Source organism: Pelodiscus sinensis, chromosome 6 (assembly GCF_052426305.1).
Source record: "Pelodiscus sinensis isolate ZL-2025 chromosome 6, ASM5242630v1, whole genome shotgun sequence".
Taxonomy (NCBI): Eukaryota; Metazoa; Chordata; order Testudines; family Trionychidae; genus Pelodiscus; species Pelodiscus sinensis.
In genome coordinates this window covers 104,728,209-104,745,375 of record NC_143057.1, presented here as the reverse complement: position 1 = coordinate 104,745,375, position 17,167 = coordinate 104,728,209, and the positions used below count along the sequence as shown (strand labels likewise).

Below are 17,167 nucleotides of genomic sequence, written 5' to 3'. Positions count from 1 at the left end.
CCTCCCTGCCCCAAACTCCCTGCCCTGACCCTCCCATTCTCCATCCCACACTTAAATTTCTTACAAGTATGACCATATTGTAACACTCCCAACCCCCTGAGCCACAATATGACAATACCTGGAAGAAATTTACATTATTTTCACTCCTGCATTTGCATCACATTTGTTCACATTTTCTTTGCATCTAAAATAGCTAAAGTCTTGTTTTAAAAGATGGGTTTCTGGGGAATAAAACAGCAGGAGCTTGAGAGAAGAGGTGGGATTTCATGAAACTGCATGCCAGCCCTTTCCAACCCCTGCTTGCGCACCGCACTTCATGGGTATCTGTCAGTTGTATTGACTTCAGTAAGTGCTATGGACAGATGGGAGACTCTCAGCTACTCTGAGGATTTGGCCTTATGGTGAAGAAAATTATCTCTTAAGTAAGAACAGAATAAATGCGTCACCTTGTAGTGACTCAAAGCCCAGTATTGTATCTTCAATTCCTTCTCTAAGCTGCAGGGAATTATATTATTGTATAGACAGTATTAGTAACAAAATTGAACTTGACACAAAGGCAATAAGAAAGCTCTCTTGTAAAGCCATGATTCAATGACCAAATACTCTGGTATCATGAGTGGACACAGCTGCATTACAGTTACTAGAATTGCACTTGCTTATGAAAGTAGCTCAGTTTCTATATTAATAATAAATTATAATAATACTTTTGCTGCTGGTTAAATAAAAGGTAACACATCAGAGGACATAAAAAAAAATTCATCTGCCTGATAGTGGGCTATGTCTATAATAGAAAAGTATTCCAAGACATGAAACTAACAAAATTGTATCAATCTATAGTCCAATTTAAAACATCTAGAGAATGGTGTACTTTGGAGCTTGGAGTGCAGTGAATTGCATAAGATGTACATTTTGATGTTTATTCCCATTAAGAAAGCAATAGATACTACACAATTATTGAAAGGACGGATCATTTTTACTCATGCAAACTTTCTATTGAAGTCAGTGGGATTGCAGAATTGGGCCCTGTGATAATGCAGAGTAGTAACTGTCAATAAGAATTGCATATCTCCATCTGTATGACAAGATGCGATTTTTGTACTTCACTTTTAAAGGGTAAATCAAAGGGATCACTTTTCCACACTCACCTGCAGACATGACAAAGCCTGCAATTAGATACACATGCGATCGTGATTAGATATGAATGAATAGTCCAAACAAGAGAGCAGCTATGAGAGGCATTCTCGATAGGTCCCACTGGATGCTCTGGGAGACAAGAGGATATAGCTTCAGGTACCAAGAGACTTTTCACATAGCATCTGATACAAAACAACTTTTGAGCAATATGATTACAGGGGCTCAGACACTCACAAGTAAGGTGGGAGCTTCCTTAAACCCAGTTTCCTAGAGAGAGACAGAGAGAGACAGAGATGTGTGCATGCACATGTGTATGCATGCCCACAGAGGAAAATCTGGGTTCATAAGAAGAACAGAAATTGGTTCTATTCTTTCTTATGAGGAAAGCCTATCTAACTTAGCTTGTCAGATGAGTCTAAATATGCACTGACTATAGTCTGTTCTAAAATCCCTTTTTAACACCAATGTTTTGTTCCGATTAATTAACAAAATTATTGGTTTTAAAAAGGTCACTGAGTCATTGGTCATGGGGTCCTGAAGGGAAGAAACACAAGTGTGGTCCTGAAGTGAAGAAACACAGTCGGGTCCGCAGGGGAATAAGTCGTGGGCATGCAGGGCAGTGTATCCAGGCCCTGATCTGGAAGAGGAAGAAGTGAGATACCAAACTGAGACATGTAAGAGCAAGAAGCTGAACACTTGAGGCGGGTGCATTTAGAGAAAGCAGAAATGAGACAGAGGTACAGCTTGCCCTGGACCCCTGAGAGAAATATGAGAATCCCATAAATGCAGTCTGCCCTGGTGGTTACGTTAATATACATCAGGGGTGGCCAACCCGTTACAGGCAAAGAGCCAAAATACTTGTGCACATAGCACAAAGAGCCAGGAGAGAGAAAGTTGTGGAGAAGAAAAAAAAAGGACACGATCCCTTTAAGAGAGCCTCAGGTTGGCTTTTTGGCCACATCAGGCTCCCGTCAACCGGCACCGTTTTGCTTCACCGCACTGGAAGGCTGGTGAGCACAGGGAACCAGGGGCTGCGGGGTGTTTCTAGGGGCGGAGGGGTGGCTTCACAAGCCACAGAGGAGGGGAAGCCTCACTTTAAGGGGGGAAGAGCCGCATGCGGCTTGAGCTGTGGGTTGGCCACAGCTGATATAAATTATAGTGTGTTACTATAGTTCTTACATAAATTGGAATAAATAAGTCCACTAACATGGGGAGGCTAAGGAACTAACATTTGACTTCACACCATGGAGGAAAATAGAGGGACTGGATCAAATACCTATAAGAAAGTAAACATGTTTGATTGTACCCACATAGCCAAATTGTTTTCATTAGCACTGAGGCTTTCAGCAGTAGAAAATGTTTACATCAAGAGATTTTAAACAATGTCCATTTTATTCAACCCTTCAGAGCTGTTTTAATAAAATTTTGTTACTTGTAAACCTTTTTTTTTATATTGTTTTTTGCAAGCATGACAGGGAACCAGTTTTTTCTTGGCTGTTTACTTATGTCCATTCATACACTGGCACCAGTAAATTTTTGTAAACATTTTTTCCAATGCAGATTTCAAAAAGTCCTCTTAAGCCAGCCTATAAATTTTGCCTGAGTTAAACCTGACAACAGGAGGCCACTGCAGGCTTTAAGGGGGGTGGACGTGGTGGAGAGCAGGGGATGCAGTTCCAACAGCTGGAATATATGAATTGACTTATTGAAAACATGTGCTGAAGTTGCCTTATTATAAGATCTCTTTTGTATCTCTTGTCAGTGTGAGAAGAACTGAAGTTGCATCTGTTCAGTATGGTTTTCTGATATTTTAGATGGAAGAATGCTATTGGGGCAAATTCATCCTGCTGTCGCTCTATTGGTGTCAGTGGACAGAAGAGATAAAATTTGCACTCCCTTGTCTGTGTTTCACTAGAATATGCTCGCATAAGATTAAGTTGCTGCTCACTTTGCTCTTCTTTGGGTCATCAGAAAGATTGGGCCAAATTCTCTCTAAACAGCTGTTTGTACTCATTATCATGCCACCTCAGATTCAGCTCCATCCTTTGGGTCTTCACTGTGCAATGCATCAAATTCACTCTCTTCCTCTTTGCTTTCAAGGCCTTCAATCACTGACCCCAACCTATAGCTCCTCCCTTGGGGAAGGTCTTTGGGAGGTCTAAATTGTCATAACACCATTGTGTTGGATGGAATTACATTAGTTTATATCACCTAATGATCTGGTCTTTTGTCTTTTTTTTTGTGTTTCCCTTCCCTATTCAACAACTTCAGATTACCAGACACCTGCCTTGATGCCCTGTGTTTCGCTCTTCTGGTTCCATGCCTCCTTCTGGGTTGCTCCTTCTACATTGAGTGGTTTGACTAGACTTATTCAAGAGGACAGCTCCCTGCTGGATTACATCTCCCATGATCCAATGCTGTGTCAAGCAAGAGGGAAGACAATGATGCATCATATATAAGATGTAGTGTATGTCTAGGCTTTGAGCTGGGAGTGTACTTGTCTAAGACACTAGATATGACTGCGGGCGGTTAGTTCCTCCTACTGCTTGTGCTGCCATGATTACACTCTAGCAGTGTAGTCATGGCGCGCTAGTTTGATCAGAACTAGTACCAGTATGTCCCCATGACTTGGGAGTCACACCATCTTGAAGTGCAGACATATCAATAATATGGCCAGGTGCCTGGACCATATAGGAAATGAGGACATGAGGCACCTGAATTACATCTCTTTTTGAGGTACCAGAGCAGCCTCTCTGAATAGAATTTTTCTGTTTATGGCTAAAGAATTCTGTTTTTTTGCTGACAAATAAAAAAAAATGGGGGAGGGGGGAGGAAGATAGAGGAAGATTCCAGCCAGCCATAGTATTAATCACCTACTTCATAATAGAGTAACCATGAGCAAACCTCCCCGAATAAAAAGCCTGTCTTGAACCCATTTCCAGTTCTCCCTGGTTCCCATTATTCCCTTATTTTTAACTTTCCGTCTTTTGCATAGTTGGTTATTTAAAATATAATAAAAGCAAGCTACAATCTAATTTTATTGGGAGTATGGGAAGAGAAGTCACGCTCAGCTTCTCACAGTATTTTCGTCAGTAAGTATAGGAACCAAAGACCAGACCTTCATCATCAAATGTCTGTGACCTAAGTTTAAGACATCACAGAATTCGACTGAGCTGGGGACGTTTCAGTTGATTTAAGAACAGTTTATATATCTCTATGACTTCAAAGTGGTTTTCCCAGGGATGGGAAGGTAAACAAGTTTTTCCTTTTTATTTTTCTATTTCATTTGTCAAATCATTCAGCATGCTTGTTTCTGTAGTATTTGGCATCCAGGGCAGGAATCCAATAGTTTGAGACAGTGGCATTTTACTGCTGGTCCAAATCCCTGTTATGAGGTTATTGCTCAAAAGAGGAAAGGCTTTGGCACAAAAGTGGCCTGTGCTGAAGAGATACCATCTCCTAGTTAGTGTCTCTTGGGAGAATGAAGCATATTGAAGAACTAGGACACAGGAATAAATATCATGCATTTGTAAGAAAATGCAGCACACGTCTCCAGAGTGTGGTGCTAGGAGCCTAGCTAGAGTGGTGAGCTCCTCTTTCAGCAGCCCTGCTACCTTAAGGCTCTGGCAAATTCTTGTCTCACTGTTCAGTCTCACCTGGAGACGTGTCCCAGTGTATGTAGCAGGGGCATAGCCACGGGTGGGCCTTAGTGGGCCATGGCCCACCCACTCTGCATTCAGGCCCAAACACCCCCTGCCAGGACACTGGGTGCTCCAGCCAGGGATTGGGAGTTTACCCTGGCCTACTCTGCCTGGCGCTGTAGCAGGGGAGTGGAGCTGGATTGCGATCGCTTACAATGGCTCACCAGGCACTGCTGCCAGGGAACAAGGCTGGGGTGCTGAGGCTTAACCTCACTCCCCATCATTGTCCACTCACCCAAAGTAGGGGCCCACTCAAGTGGGCCCTTCTGGCTATGCCAATGGAGGGTAGGTGTTGCAGGGAGAGATGAGGATTTATGCATGTGGAAGCAACTCTAAATACATTTTCTTGTGAATGCAAAAAGAGGCAGAGAGGATAAAAACTGTCCTATTACAAAAAGCTGAAATCAGACAATTAAGTTAAAATTCAATGTCTGCTGACTATCTAGGTAACAGTGTGAGTGGAGCTAGCAACTGATTCTGCTATTCTGAACTAGCAGTAGAACAGGTATTTTGGCAACTACAGTGGTACTAAGGCATTTTAGCTTATACTGAGATGGGAACAAACATACCTGTCTTGTTCAGGGAAGGGGGGCAGATTTCAAAGGTCTGAATAATCCACAATGAACAAAAGAGAAATGTATTTTTTAAAGTAAAAACTAATAATTTGTTTGAAATGGGAGAAGTTTCATATGCCATGTATCATCAAGATGTGTACTTACGTTCCTAATATTGCTTTCCTAATCAAATGCTTTCCTTTCCTTTCTCTACCTGTCCCTTTTGTTGTCTGCCTTTGGCTCTTGATTGCTGTCCCATAAAACGTGTACTGTATATTCTTCTAAGCAGGATCTGTGGCCCAGATACTCAAAAGTAGGGTGATCAGACATCCCATTTTTAAAGGGACAGTCTCTTATTTAAGCTGTCCTTAAGTTGCCCAGCCTTTTTCTAAAACCAGGCAAATTCTCCTGTATTTTCTGTATCCCCTCTTGTGCCCCCCCCCTCCTCCACTCACACTGATGGGTTCTGCTGCTGGCCAGATTCTTGCTTGCTAACTGCTCCTCCACCAGTGGTGAATGGGGTTGTCTAGTGGCAGCCAATGGAGAGGGGTGTGTAAGGCTGGTGGTAGGACAAAGATGCAGTTTTCGGGAATAGCTGCTCCGCTTGTTGGTCCACCGGTGCAGCTCCTACTGTGTGCCCACATTAGGCCAGCAGGGTTTTGCCACCTGTCCTGTTTCCAGCCAGCACTGCCTGCATGCTGTAAATTACAGTGGCTGGAGTGTGCAAACAGGCCCCAGGTGGTTCGTAGGGTTGCCAGGTGTCCGGTATTCTACTGGACAGTCCAGTTTTTGGGCCCTTTGTCCTGTAAAAAAAATCCAGAAAATACCAGACATGTGCAATGTCCGGTATTTCCTGGATTTCTGGCTGGACGCCAGATGGAAGCCTGGTGGGGGCAGGGGAGTGGCTGGGAGGCGGGGGGCGATTGGTGCTGGGAACCCTGGCTGCATCTGATGCCTTGGGGAGGAGGAGAAGCCCTGTCCCTGCTCCTGAGCGTGTGGTGGAGCCGCAACCGGACTCACTTGCACTTCGCCGGACTGTGCGCAGGACTGGATCTGCATGTGCCCGGGTCAGTCCCATGCCCCCCTCCCCTCCGACCTTTCCCTACCAGCTCTGCTGCCCCTGACCCCCTCTCGGCCACTCCTGCTTCCTGCCAGTCGGTTCTCCTCCTCCCGATCTCCCCCGGCCAACTGTGCTGTCCCTGATTTCCCCCCCCGCGCCCATCTCCCTGGGCCAGCCGAGCTGCCCTGACCCCCTGCCTGCCAGCCCTGCCACCTGATTCCCCCCAATTTCCCGTGGCCAGCCGCGCTGCATCCGACTCCCAGCCCTGGCCCCCAGCCCTCTCCATCTCCCACAGCCAGCTGCGCTGCCCCCACCTCACCTCCCAGCCAGCCCTGCCCCCCTCCCGGCTGGTTCCCCCCCTTCCCATCAAGTATTTTTTATAAACCTACCTGGTAACCCTAGTTATGTGTCACCTCTGCTATCCACCCATAGACCCTTTGCATGCTCCCCTCTTGTTGTCTTCTTCCTGCTTTGCCCCTTCCCTATCTCCATGGCACCTCCACATTCCCCTGCATCCTGTCCTGCTCCAAGTGCTGTGGGAAAACTAGCCCTGGCTGAAGCACTCAGCTCACCAGCAGCCTTGTCAGCAGGTTCCTTCCTTCTCCCACTGCCTCTGTCTGGGCCAGTGCCCCCTGAATGCCCAAGACCCTCTGGCCTGGGGTGCTGGCCAGGAAGAGGCAGTGCCAAAATGCTGCACAGCACTGGCAGGAGTAAGTGTCTTTGCCCCTCAGCTAAGCTTTGGAGTAGTGGTGGGAAAGCATCTTCCAGCCTGGTCATACCCCAATCCTGCTGGCCCCCAGACAGGGTTTTAGCACCCTCTTTACTGACATCCCTTCCCCTGCCCTAGGTCTTGCTGCCAGTGAGCATGGAGCTACTTTGTCCCTTAGCAACCATCCCCTGCCCCTCTAGCCAGGTTTGCTGAAGCCGTTGCAGTCAGGTTCCCCGGGCCCTGGTGCACAAAGCATCCTTAGGGCTTAATCCCTTCCTGCCCGCACTGTAGCTGGTGGACAGGAAACAGCTGATTTATGTCAGTGGCCAGCAGCAGCCTGGATGTGTTATTTGCCTATGTTGGGAAGAAGGGACAGTAGAGACAAGCTGATTCCAGCTACAGGGAGAGGGAGTCAGGCGGAAGAGATGAGTTCTGCAGAGACACAGGCCCGGTCATCTTATCCCTCACCCCTGCAACTGAAAGCAGCTCTCATTCCTTCCCACTGTGCTGAAAGGCTGCTGCTGGCCACATTCTGTTGTGAACCTTGGCAGAAATCTGGGGAGGGTGGACATGTGACCCTACATGCCTCCTCCCATGTGTTGCTTCAAAGAGATGCAGTACCAGGAACTAGGAGAGGCAGGTCCAGCCCTGAATGCTAGCTAGTCATGGAGGGCAAAAAGCACTAGGCGGGAGAGTTAGGTTGGGTTGATTTTTTTCACCTCCTTGACCATGTGAAAGAAGATGTGTGACTGTCACCTTTCCTCCTGTGTGTCACCCCTCCCTGTGTGGGAAAAGGGAAATAAAAAGAGTCCAACTACACAGTATTTTTTATTGGTTTATGGGTTTAGTCAACTCAATATTAATTTTATTGTTCTGATCGACTGCTGTTGAACTCGAATACGAATAATTGTACCAGTTGTTCAGAATTCAGCATAGGGAAATATGGTCACTCTACTGAAAAGTATTTAGGCACCTAATGCCTATTGATTTCATACCTAAATATCTCGTAGGGATCTCAGCCTTTTATCCTTACCTGGGCTTGAGAAATGTCTGGCATACATTGGAGAGCTCAAAAATATGAAAAACTATTAGAAATCACGCTTTTGAAAACTGTAGTATTATTAAATATATGATGGTGTATCTCCTCAAGCAGCACTTGAAATACACATTTGAAATCCCAGTGACATTTATAAAACATAAAGGCTGAGTTTTCAGTGGGCTGAGTACCCTAAGCATCCACTCTCTTCAGTTGTTACTTCTGAAAACCAGCCCTGTCCAGTGTTTAACATAGGAAAAGGATTCCCCCCCCCCCTTTTATCTCAGAACTTTGTAGTTGTTAATCATGTAACAGGTGGCTTCTATTTTCTATGTCTTGTAAAGTTTTCTGGCTGCAACTGCACTCCCTGATCAGAGTACTTTATACCAATTCCACATTTACAATTTATTTTATCACAGGCTTTCTTGTCTCCCAACTGCCAGGGAAATGAGCCAGCTTCCACTGAAATCAATGGAAAAACTCCCATCAAATTTAATGGGAATTGGACTGGTCCGAGTACAATACTTTGTTCATACTTCACTGCTCTGAAGCAGCTGATTTTTCACATTTGCAGGAGTTTAGTTGTGTCATAAACCTCAGATGAACTAGCAAGCTGAAAAGTCAGCTCTACAAATAGCACTAAACATTTTATAAAAAAGTGCAGTGCTGCAGACGTATTTTCCTTTCTCCATCAAACCATTCTGCCCTATTCCTCAGCCAGCTCAACCTGACTATATCACATTGCAGTGTTCAGACTCAAAGGGATTATTGATATGAGTCAGATCACTAACCATTTTAAATCAATGACTGTGACTCAACACAGTTTGTGAATGCAGAACATTAGACATGTTAAGTGTTATATCTCCAGAAAGTTTTCTTTAATTCAGTCTTTCTTAGTTTGATTCTTGTTGCATGATATGAGTGAATCAAGAATTTAAATGAATTTCAAAATAGTACAAATCTAGATGTATATCTCTATATGCAGAAATATAGATATAAACACCAAACAGATGCCATAATTATGGTCCATAAATTGCCCTAACAGCATTAAAGAACTCCTGTCTTTTGTTGGAGTCACCATAGGCCTGTATTTCCTTTACTTTGTTTCTCCACCAGTTGTTTTTAAAGGCTCTAATTTTTCATTGTAGTTCGTCCTTGGAAAGCTTGTAGTTGTGTTTCGCTTGCTGAGACAAGAAGTTGCTATGCCAGGCTTTGAATGCTCTGTGTTTAACATCAATTAGGTCCTGGATCTCCTTATCATTAGTATCAAACCAGTCCTGGTTCTTTCACTTGGTGTAGCCATGGGTTTCACTACAGGTTTGCAGGACAGTGATTCTTCAGAAAGCACCATGCCTGGAGACAGTCTTCTGGTAGATCTTGGCTACATAACTTTTTGCTAAGGCTTATCTCGCAGCAAAGCCTTGTCTCATGGTCCTTTAAACCCTGCATGTTGATCTTCTTGCAGTGGTTTTTTTGGGTGAGAACTTTCTTTGGTGCTAGTTCGCGGACATAATGGAATGTACTTTCTGACGACCTGGAGAGAGAAAACCATACCCTCTGAGCTCAGAGATGCCATCATAGTGGCCTTTAAGAAGGGTGACAGGACAGACTGCAGAAATGATTGAGGAATCTCCTTGCTTTCAACTGCAAATAAAATTCTTGCCTGAGTCTTTCTGAACCATATTCTTCCACTGGCAGAAGAAGTCCTTCCGGAGTCACAGTGTGGCTTCTGATCAGGGTGAGGAATGACTGATATGATCTTTTCTGCCTGCCTAATACAAGAGAAGTGTCAGGAGCAATGACAGCCTCAGTAAATGGTGTTCTTTGATTTGACTAAAGCATTTGACTCCACCAACCACAAGGCGCTCTGGAAGATCCTGCAACACTTTGGCTGTCCACCGAAACTTTTTAATATTATACATCTCTTACACGACAACATGCAGGCCATGATATGCAACAAAGGCGATATAAATGAACCAATTGACATAAGGACTAGAGTCAAACAAGCGTGTGTGATTGCACCTACACTATTTAAAATCTTTCTGGCAGCCAGGTTATTGGAGATGGGATGGATGGTAGCTTCTTCAATCTGGGCTGCTTCAGAGCCAAGACCAAGACCACAGCATGTCAGTGGTAGAATTTTAAGTATGCTGATGATGCTGAGGTCCTTGGAAGATGGTCTCCAAGCAATTGTCAACATTTTTGCTGCAGCCTATCACAGGTTGGTATTGACCCTTAATACACAAAAGACCAAGGTTCTGTTTCATCCAACAGCCACCATACTGTTACCCAAACCAACCATCATTGTGGACAACCAAGTGCTGAAGAATGTCAACAGCTTCCCCTATCTTGGAACTTTCTGTCCCGTACTGCTGACGTTGACAATAAAATCCGCCGCCAAATCTCAGGTGCCAGTGAAGCTTATGGACATTTTCAGAGGTGAGTCATCAATGACCATGACATCAAGACGCAGACCAAGATTGATGTCTACAATGCGGTATTCACCCCAAAGTTGCTATATGGAGTTGAAGCCTGGACTTCCTATAGACATCATATTAAAGATCTGGAGAAATTCCACCAAAGGTTTCCGAGGAGAACTTTGGACATCATGTGGCAGGAAAGACAGATGAACATTAGTGTCCTCGCAGAGGCTGATTCCTGCAGCATTGAGGCAATAATTGTCCACAGGCAGCTACAATGGTCTGGTCACATGGTCAGTAGCCTGACGCACATTTGCCTAAATAGATTTTTTTTATGCTCAGTTGGGATGAGGTCTCATGATGAACAGAGGAAGTGCTACAGAGACATCCTTAAGAACACCTTGGTATAGTGCGGCATTGATACTGACACCTGAGAGAGGCAGGTGGAGAGTCGGGTAACCTGGAAGACCACCATCAAGAACGGTGCCCGACATTTTGAGATCAAGTGTCGTCTCCATGAAGAAGATCAGAGAGCCTGACGTAAGGAGTGTGCGTGGGCCAGCATTGGCTACACTACTGTCGGTGCCAATGGAGATAGGGACCTCATATGCAGCCACTGCCAGACAGTGTTCCTTGCCAAAATTGGCCTAATTTCTCATCTTCACACTCATCAGTTATAGGTGTCCAAGGGGAAATTTTACTCGATTTGCGAGTTCCCAGAAAGAGAGAACATAAGTGCCTATTCTTAGTTTGAGGAGCCCTTCACAACGTTAAAAATTCATACTAGAATATGACATTAAAACATGCAGTTAGACTGCCAGTGTCCCTAGTATCTTAATCTGATCCACAGTAAACATTATTATCCATGTGAATAAATAACCCCGGCAAACCCTAATCCCATTGCCTCACAATGAGCCTCAGATTTTTATTGACAATATCCTGTTGAACTCTCTCTCAGGAATGGGGAGAAGGAAAATTATTTTAAGTTACAAAAAGGTTGGGCTTTTTTGTAGTTTGTATATTAATTTACTTTGGAACTCTTTCAGAGGTAGATTAATATTTAATAATTTGTAAAAATAATATTTAAGTATTTCATTAAGATCTCAATCCAGTCTAGTACTTGGGTATCTGTTTTCATTCCATTGAATGCAATGGGATTAGGAGTGTGCTTAATGATAAGCACATGCTTAAATTGCTTTGCTGAACAGAGATGGTTATAATAAAATAATAATAATAAAAAGATCCAAACTATTTAGACAGATGAATGAAATATATAAAACTGGGCACATCCACAGTCTTATGATGGTTTCTCTGAGATTCCAACTCAAGCAGAAATGAGCAGAGCTCTTATGGTAACTGTCCTTCAGTAAATTAATATGTTTTCCACAATCACAGAAATTGTGGGTGCTGTTTCTTTTTATTACAGTGTTCTCTGCATCTTAAAATCAGCTTTCCCATAAACTTCAACTTTCCTATTTTATCATCCATAAGCACAAACAGTAAATATTTCCTTTGCTTTAATTCTACTTTACTGTTCACTGCTCTTCTCATCAGGTTTTCTGTCAAATATTTCTTACATTCACTAACAATTCCCTTCCCTTCCTGACTACACTCCTCCTCATCTCAGCTCAACCCACTTGAACTTCTTCCAGCTGTTACATCCCCTGGGCCAAATCTGCCTCTGGCATAACTCCACTTAATTCAATTCTGAACTAATACCACCATCCTTTGAGGCAGATTGTCTCCCTAGATCTTCCAACTAGTAAAGTGCCAGAGCAGTCTTATCCTAGCAGAAGAGAAATGTGGAGGATCCCTGGATTACTGCACCGAGTAAGTACAACCCAAGATAAAAAATAAGGGCACCCAAAGTAGTAGAATGCTGTAGCTGGTTTTCACTGCTATAAGTAGATTTCAGCCATGAATCATGATGAATAAAAAATGGGACTATGATGATATAGATGTTGAAATTTTCTTTGCCTCTACACTGAGTATGGAAAACACTATCTGACCTGTGTTAGATGAAGTAAAATATGGATCATATAGACAAATGAAATACAATCTCACTTCAACCTGTCTCCCCATCTCCCTGAAAAGGTGTGTGTATTTCATACAGTCCTTTGATCTAGAAATTTTAGTGTAATAACAGTGTCAGGATACCTAGGGCATCTTTTGATTATGTGAGTCTGGTGGCTGCTGTATGCCCTTGTATAAAAGAGGTTATTTATTAATATAAAGTAATTTCCAACTACTTGTCTAGTCCATCTTGTCCTTCACTAGACCAAATTCCATGCTTACATGTAGTAGATCTATGCACTTATCTCCCAGATGGATGGAGACATAAGCACATCTCCTATCGCAAGCACAAAGTCATAGTGTCACATGAACAACAATTATCAATATGAGAGTTTTACTGATCCAGTTCTGCTGTGCTTATTTTCTCCTTTGCTGTGAAAACCCTGAGCTTTGACCTTAGCTCATGTCTTTCGCTATTTTATTTATTGAGAATCTCACGTCTTTGACATTTCACAAAACTTAAAGCAACAATATGTGGTCCAAAAATTCTAATAAACATTTGTATTAAATTAACGGCCCTATAAAACCCACATCATAGTCCCCACCCCCATCTCCAGCACATTGATCATCCACTATTACAGTAGCAGCTAATTCCTCTGTCTTGAGTCACACCCCAGTAAATAGCTTCAGAGTAGAAGAACTCAATAGGGTTTGCGGGAATTGAGTCATTCTTCCCTGGACTGTGGAACAACTTAATGCCTATTGATGAAGCCTCAGGACTGCAGTAGCATCCACTGTTCTGCAAAGGGGTTCTTAGTATAATGGATATATTAATTGCAAATGCTCGGCCTCTTCTCCTTCATCTAGTCTGCACCTCTTCAGTTGCATGTAGAGAGTCATGGGCACCATGGTTTCTGGGTGATGCTGACCACTATGCAGGCTGGTTGTAACCTTTCTTTCTGACCCCTGTGCAATGGAATCACTTCGCTGTTGTGCAATTAGACCACTGAGAATTCATGGAGAGGGGAAGACAAAACTTACCTTTAACTGATCTTTCGGAATTCTCCCGCTTTTCCCTTCCTGCTTCAAGTTAAGCTATACAAAGTGACTGGAGTGAGTTTGAATATTTTTCCATTCATGACATACTGATGCCATTCTCTTTATAGAGTGCTTAGTGTTTTCAATATAGATGGCAGGCTCCTGTTCCCAGGAATGTAGCCTAATTCACACCAATGTGCTATGAATATTAAAAGGATCCAGCAGAAACTTGGAGCTGAATCCAAGAGCCTTGTAGAGCCAATTAAACTGCTTCACCAGTATGCCTCATCCTGACCAGCAGCTATCATCTCTATGGTATTTCAATCAACAGGGCAATTCATGGCAGTTTTTAATATCTAAACTTAAGTAATACTGTAATGAACACAAGGAGCAATCACACAGCAACTATTTATAGTTGGTTTTACTGTGGAGTTAGATTGGCATGGGGCTTTTTCTCCCAAAGAGTTAAATAGGACCATCGTAAGATACCATTAGAAATGTACACACAAGTAAAGTTCTTTGACACAGGTGAAAAGTGTTACAAGTAATAACTACTCTCTGCTCACTTGCATTCCACATCTATGGCTTTTGTTTATATATTTCAGCATTTATAGCATTGTTTTGTACAGCTGATATGTTCTCCTATGCTTCCCCTAAATATTAATATATTTGAAAATTATTATGCTACTGTCAATAGGTCAGATATTTTTTTAACCACTTATCTGCTCTAGTCTCCACATACCAATTATGATTGATCCATTTGGTTTTAGTTATAAAAATGTATCCCTACTACGATATTTATGTAGAGTAAAGGGACCAAAAATGAATCAGTTTGCCCTTAAATAAAATCATGCGATGGATAGAAATAAATGATAACCTCTCCAATCCAGAGAGTGGAAATATTTGTTGGTCGTCACATAACAGTCATTAACCGAAAACCCATGAGTTTCAATTTTCTTTTTATTTTATGGATATTTTAAAAAACGGTTTTGATTTAAAGCTTTTGTGGTTAATTTAACATCTAGGAGTGCTCAGTCAGTTACTCTGTAGGTGTCAGACCAAGCTCAGCTAGGCACAGCTCCTTGGTTTGCAGCTCCTTTTTGGGGAAAGTAATGGCTTTTATTTATTTTTTTTTATCTAGAGGGGGGAAAAGTACAGATAATTGACTAACTACAAAATCTCACTATTGAGGTTTTGCAACGGACTGTGAAATGAGCCACACCTGACAAAAATATCTGTAAATTCCACAGCAGCACATGACTGAACATGAAGCATGTTCTTGGCAGAATGAGAAACAGCACTGCTACTGATCGGTGTACGGCCTTAAGCAAACAATGTCACTTCTTGTGGCCAATTTCACAGTTGGCAACTCCATTGACTGGGGGAGGAGGGAATGATCAGCCTATGAGCAGCAAGAAGAAGGTACAAAGGTGAGAAAAGCAGTAGAACTTTTCCTTTGGACACAGCAAAAAGGAATGCAGGGGTAGTAGGAAACAGCCAAGGCACTGCTAGGTTCCCTCCACACACACACACTCTCCCCCTCCCCGCAAATTAAGGAAAGCTCTTTTAACATGTGGTTAATACTGAAGCCTAAAGCCTGTGCTTTGCTAATCTGGTGTTAAAAATAGTAATTTAGATGGAGTTGGAATTGTACAGAAACTTGAACCATAAATGATTTCTTCTCCCTGCCCCACTTCTTCTCCTTCGGTTCCTGATTATTACACCTGGTGTGAAATTCCTGGAAGGCAAAGCTCCCACTGACTTCAGGGGGACTGGATTTCAGCCCTGCATTATTTTATTCGCAAGTGAAGTGGAGTTTTCAGGCCTCGTACTGCATGGTGCTTCCAAAAATTCTCTGAGGCATCCTTCCAAATTTCTGTAGCTCTTAACTGGATAAGTATCCCTTGCTCACTTCAGGGTTCTCCCGTCAACCCAGCTACACTACTTCTGGAGATATCTTTCCATGTGGCATTCAGTTAACTTTTAAAATTCCGAATCTTATGAGATTGTGACTACACGCCACTTTGGCCTCCACTTATGGAACAGAGTTCCCTGTATGTTGCATGGAGGCAATGTTCAGATGTGCATGGACCAGCAAGCTTGTATAATTCATTTGGAATTTCTTTTGTTTTTTAGGAAATTGTTGCTACCCCCTCTCTTGCTGATAATAGCTTCCTGGACATGACCAGCCTTTTAAATATTCTTGAATGTGTCTGAAGAACTACTTCAGACTCTGATTAACAATGTCAGGTATTCTATAGGGCTCAGGCATAGAAGGACATGTCACAGCAACATTGCAAATGAACCCAGGCCATTCCTAAAGTGTTCCATCCTACTGTGGGGATAGTAAGGTGACGAGTCTCTCCCATGCTGGGCTCCAGCCAATCCACTAGCTAAGAACTGGTCTTGTGACTCCTAGGGCAGGTATATAAGCCCCATAGGAGGAACAGCTGAGTCTGCTCAATGTCACTCCAGGCTTCAGAACTCTCTCCCGCCTGGTAGTGGTAAGACTCTCGAGCTTTAACCTGTTCCAGGCTTATTCTCACTCTAGCCCTAATCACAGTTCTGCTCTAGCCCTAGTCATGCTCTTGCTCCAGCCCTGTTCCTAGTCTTGGTCTAGCCCTGCTCTTACTCTAGCCTCACTCCAAGCCCATTCTGGGCTGCTGATTCTGGCTTTGACTTCTGGCTTTGACCAGTAAGCAAGACTGTCATGAGGCTATAGTAAAAGAGTCATAAGAGGCTGAAAAGGGGAGTTGGTAAAGCCCAATTCATACTGATGAAGGACCTGCAAATATAAGCTTAATTGGTTTTATTATTTAGTTGTAATTCTGCACATTGTTGCATTTGCAAAGGAGGACAGGGAAGCTGAAAGAAGTATTGTAGTTGTGAGCGTCAGAGCCTAGAATAATTCTAAGTGTACAGCTAGTTTGATAGTACAAAGCACTGCATTTAGAAGTGAATTAGGATTTGTGGGGAAAAAAAGCTTTATTGTTGCGTTTTAAAAGGACCTGCTCCTTTCAGAAGAGAGTGGGGCATGTGATTGTAAAGTTAAGCTGCTACAGAGTCAGTGCTGTAAGCTTCAAAAGGTCAGGTTTTTTTTTAATAAATATTATTTAAAGAAAGCAAGCCTTATTTTGAAATGTGTAACACAGTGAAGAGGCACCCTGAGTATGGCTCAGGCTACAGGAAAATAGCCAATGTGATCTGATTACTACTGCCAGAGTTGGATACTCAATTTCTGTGGAAAGCACACATTAAAATATAACACTATTAAAAAGATTGTCTAGGATTAGTGCTGTGTTTGATTCAGGCTTGCTGTCAGAAGACTTTTTTTGTCTGGGGGTATTTAAGTATTTTAATAATTTCCAGTCTCAAGTGTTCAGGGTCACACATTAAATAAACAAACCCCAATCTTAAGCACTACTCAAAGACATTACATAACTGCCATAGGAAGATGTCAGATTTCAGGCCATTACCAAAGGATACTGTTGTATTTCATATC

At 42.9% G+C, this 17,167-nt stretch overlaps 2 long non-coding RNA genes across 3 annotated transcripts in view; both read left to right on the top strand.

The window, feature by feature from the left end:
* The window catches only part of LOC142829963 (uncharacterized), a 74,737-nt gene extending 69,139 nt beyond the window's left edge, over positions 1 to 5,598 (top strand). For both annotated transcript variants that reach the window (XR_016349941.1, XR_016349940.1), the window contains exon 3: positions 3,406 to 5,598. This is a non-coding gene — a long non-coding RNA (uncharacterized LOC142829963). The remainder of the gene's footprint in view (positions 1 to 3,405) is intronic.
* Positions 5,599 to 11,679: 6,081 nt separating this feature from the next.
* The window catches only part of LOC142829962 (uncharacterized), a 102,203-nt gene continuing 96,715 nt past the window's right edge, over positions 11,680 to 17,167 (top strand). The window contains exon 1 of the long non-coding RNA XR_016349939.1: positions 11,680 to 12,444. This is a non-coding gene — a long non-coding RNA (uncharacterized LOC142829962). The remainder of the gene's footprint in view (positions 12,445 to 17,167) is intronic.